This window comes from Anomaloglossus baeobatrachus, unplaced genomic scaffold (genome assembly GCF_048569485.1).
Source record: "Anomaloglossus baeobatrachus isolate aAnoBae1 unplaced genomic scaffold, aAnoBae1.hap1 Scaffold_319, whole genome shotgun sequence".
NCBI classification, from domain to species: Eukaryota; Metazoa; Chordata; class Amphibia; order Anura; family Aromobatidae; genus Anomaloglossus; species Anomaloglossus baeobatrachus.
In genome coordinates this window covers 274,299-278,422 of record NW_027442587.1, presented here as the reverse complement: position 1 = coordinate 278,422, position 4,124 = coordinate 274,299, and the positions used below count along the sequence as shown (strand labels likewise).

The window sequence follows — 4,124 nt, the reverse complement described above, 5'->3', positions numbered from 1 at the left end:
TGAGAATAAGATACTGCACGGGACATAGCAGAGTTGGTCAAGTTGAGTGGAGATGAGTTTGCTATTTGGCACAGCTTTTGCATCAATAAAGCAAGTAAAAGGTGTGAAAGATAAAAAAAAGGGTGAAAGTGTGAAAAGTGAATTGGCCAAATTGAGGTGCATATAAAGTTTTTGCTTTCTTTCAATTCACTAATGGGGCTCATTTGAATCAGGTGAATTGAGTTCTGCTTTTGGAAACTGGGTTAAGAAGGGGTGCACCGGTCCTGGAGGTACTGCAATACCAGGTCAATGCGTGGAGTGGACAGAGCAAGATTTTTTCCATCTCCTTGTTCTAAAAATCCATTTAATATATGGTCCCCAGAGAGGGGACGTATCAGATATTAAACTGATAAGAACAGATTTAATTTTTTTTTTTTTCTGTTTATCAGTAGGACTTCAAAATAACAAAGGTGATCGCCTCCCGTTGCCTGGGAACCGTCCAGGCACAAGAGGGCTATGTGTCACCAGAAGGCGCACACACTTCCTCAAGGCCGGCAGACGTGCAATCCCAGGCACCTTCCAGTACCGACCAAGGTAGCGTCCTCCGAAACTACACTTGATCTTAGCCAAAAGGCCGAGAAGCTATAACCCGAATTGGTTACGGCCTTGAGTGGCACCCTGGCCTATACCGGACACATCTTAGGGAGAGGGAGACAAACCCACGCCTACAGAAGACATTTTGTCACCCAAGCCAACCCTTGAAAAGGCTGTTTTGCAGAGCAAAAACAAGAAGAATGATGCTTTTTGCAGCCGCCGCCCACTGCAATTAATCTGAATAACTCCTCCTCCTCCAAGCACCTCCCCTCCCCCTTGCAGTCTTTCCAATTCATGATACAAAAAGACGGACGGACAGGACAGGACAGGACAGGCTGCCTGACTTTCCGTCACTGCCACCCTTTGCCATCCTTGCCCGTAGAAAGCCCTTTCATCATCCCCAAACCCTAATCTTTTCCCTTCCCTTCCCAGCTGCGTCTCACTCCCTTTCATTAGGAAGTGAGCGCAGCCTTTTCTCCGTTCTGCACATGCGCGACGTTAAACACAAATGCGCAGGCGTGCGTTCCATTAGTCTCACTGCATTCCACTCCCATACAGGAAGTGGGCGCAGCTATTACTACGGTCGCACATAAAAGAACCCACGGCCACCACTGCACACAGCTGACTCCACCACAGGACACCCACTTCTACACCAACGCAGGTAAGACAGGATCGGCACCTCTATGCTCCCGTTACAATCAGGCTCAGTCACCATGTGATAACGCTCTCAACTCTTTAGTTGCAGGCTCCCCTTGCTTCACCTCCACTGGCTGTGCTGCCATTTCCTCTCCCACCTGGAAGGTATACTTTATTCCACTATTTTCCTGTTTCTCTCTTCCCCCTTTTCCCATAACCTACTTTTATCTGCATTTGTGGGGTATCTATATGCTATTTACATCATAGTTTTATTCATTAATATGGAAGGGAAGAGTGCCCATGAGAGTGTTGAACTGCGGAGAGCAAGAGATTAAGCTGCTCCGATTTGCCACCATTGATAAGCTGTTCTCAGTAGATACACATGCTATCCAAACAGCAGCATCCACCATTGCTTCAGCCCACCCATTCAGTGACAGCTCACCAAGTCAGCCAGAGGAGTGGTGTAAGGAATTACACGTAGGCACTGACTCCACACCTTCACATCACAAGAAGGGGGTCTACAGGCTAGTGCAAGAATACGAGCAAGTCTTCAGCAAACATCCGCTAGACTTTTGAAGAATAAAAGGGGTCAAACACTACATCCCCACAAGTGCACACCCACCCATCAAAGACAGATATAAGCCAAAACTACCTGCACATTACCAGTGTACCAAGGACATGTTGAGCAACATGAAGGAGGCTGGGGTTATCCGTGACAGTTGTAGCCTCTGGGCAGCTCCGTTGGTCCTGTTAAAGAAGAAGGACAGCACCACTCCCCTGTATTGAGGAATAGCTAGCTGCATTGAGAACTGCAAATTATTTTTCTACCCTTGATCTCACTAGTCGCTATTGGCAAGTGTCCGTTGCTGAGGCAGACCAGGAGAAGACCGCCTTTTCCACCCCGATGGGTCTCTGCGAGTTCAAAAGCATGCCCTTCGAGCTGTGCAATTTGCCAGGAACCTTCCAGAGGCTGATGGAATGCTGCTTGGGACACCGAAACTTTGAAACGGTACTGCTATACCTTTATGATGTTATTGTTTATTCTAAAGCAAACAAGATTTTAGGGTGTATAAAAAGGGAGATTAGATCCGGTGATCCCAACGTATTGTTAACCCTCTATAAATCACTTGTAAGGCCACATCTGGAATATGGGGTAAAGTCCTGAGCAGGTTGATAACCATTGGTTTGAGCATGGTAGGGTGTAGTGCGCATCTTCCTGCATCGGTAAAAGCTGCAGAAGTCCTTGAAGATTTCCGCTTCAAAGGCAGTGCCTTGATCTGTGAGGACTCTCTCTGAGTAGCCATGAGGTCTGCATAAGTTTGCTTGGAAGACCTTCGCTGCAGTATGGGCCATTAGATCTTTGACTTGTACCACAACCATAAATCTCGAGTAGTTGTCTACCATCGTAAGTGCATACGTGAGCTCGCCTCGATATTCTGCAACAAAACTCCCTTTTTCGATTTCAGTTTCAGCAAACACTCCTCTTCCTGTAGAAAATATTTATCATTACCTAAGACAGTCATTCTAATGCATGACAATATTAAGGCAATTTAGTTAAAACTTGTTTTAACTCACCTTTAAGGGGATTGATGTATTTCATGGTCAATCCAGGTTTGTCAGTGATGGCACTGACATAATGTATGGCGTCTTTTTCGGGCGTTATCCTTTGCCTTTTCATTGTGAAAATCCAGTTGCCTATATCAAAGCAAATTCTACTACTTGTAAAGTATGCAGAAAATGAAATGTAGAACATATAACATCAACTGCTTAGGAACGCATCATAGGTTAGTACTTAAAAGGATATTGTCATGTTCTAGTCATAATGCAAGCTGGACATTTTTCATGTTACCCTGTAATCGCCGGCCTGTTCTAATGCTCACAAGCCAAGATATAGGCTCAGCTGCTAAGGCTTCCCTCTGCCTTCTGAATGAAACTTGAATATGTCTGGCTCACTGTGTATATAGCAGGTGCTCAGAAAAAATAAGAGTCAATTCAATAGAAATAGCTCTGGCACACTATAGTGATCAATAACGTAAGAAAAGAACTCTTGGAATGCTGAAAATTCTTTATTTGTGCAAAAGGATAATTCATCCAACGTTTCGACCTTGTTTTTAGGTCTTTATCAAGGATAAAGTTATCTAAGATCATAAAGGGTTACAAAACCATATAAACACGTAATTAGTACATAGTACAACATAGCCAGAAAACATACAACATACAACAGAGAACATAGCCAGTCTGTATACGCTATACTGGTCAATAATCAATTATTGACCAGTATAGCGTATACAGATGGCAAAGCGGAGATATCCCCGTAGTGTGATTACCCCGAGCCTTTAGCAACTGGTATGTTCGGACTATAAAGCTGATCCGTCACTCATTACTTACTTATCCTTGTTAATATGAAGTGGTTGTAGTCCTGTATAATTTATCGCTACTGTACAGGTGATAATGCATTGGCAATAGGATGAAGTTTACGTGAGTGGTAGCAGTGGGACTTGAAAGTAGATATCCCATGGTGGAATGTAATTTGGATATTCAAGCTCCCTATCTTGTTATAGCCATTTTTTTGCCAGTCAGAATATAACTTTGTTGATGATAACAGTATTTTCCAACTTTTTTTGGACTGCACCAAAATATGTCATCTTTTCCTTGGATTGATTTCGTGATGTGCAATATTATGCTGCTACAGCTCGTCTGTTTACTGTACACATCTTTTTAATTGTTGTGTTCTTTTGTGTAATAAAGATTACTATTTATGATTTTGGATCTCTATGCTCCTTTTTTGAAGAAATATGATATATGTTTTTTCATGATGTTGCTATACTTTACAAGTAGTAGAATTTGCTTTGATATAGGCAACTGGATTTTCACAATGAAAAGGCAAAGGATAACGCCCGAAAAAGACGCCATAC

At 43.1% G+C, this 4,124-nt stretch overlaps 1 pseudogene; it reads right to left on the bottom strand.

The window, feature by feature from the left end:
- Positions 1-247: 247 nt before the first annotated feature.
- On the bottom strand, positions 248-454 carry LOC142269322 (U2 spliceosomal RNA; annotated as a pseudogene).
- Between the last annotated feature and the right edge of the window lie 3,670 nt (positions 455-4,124).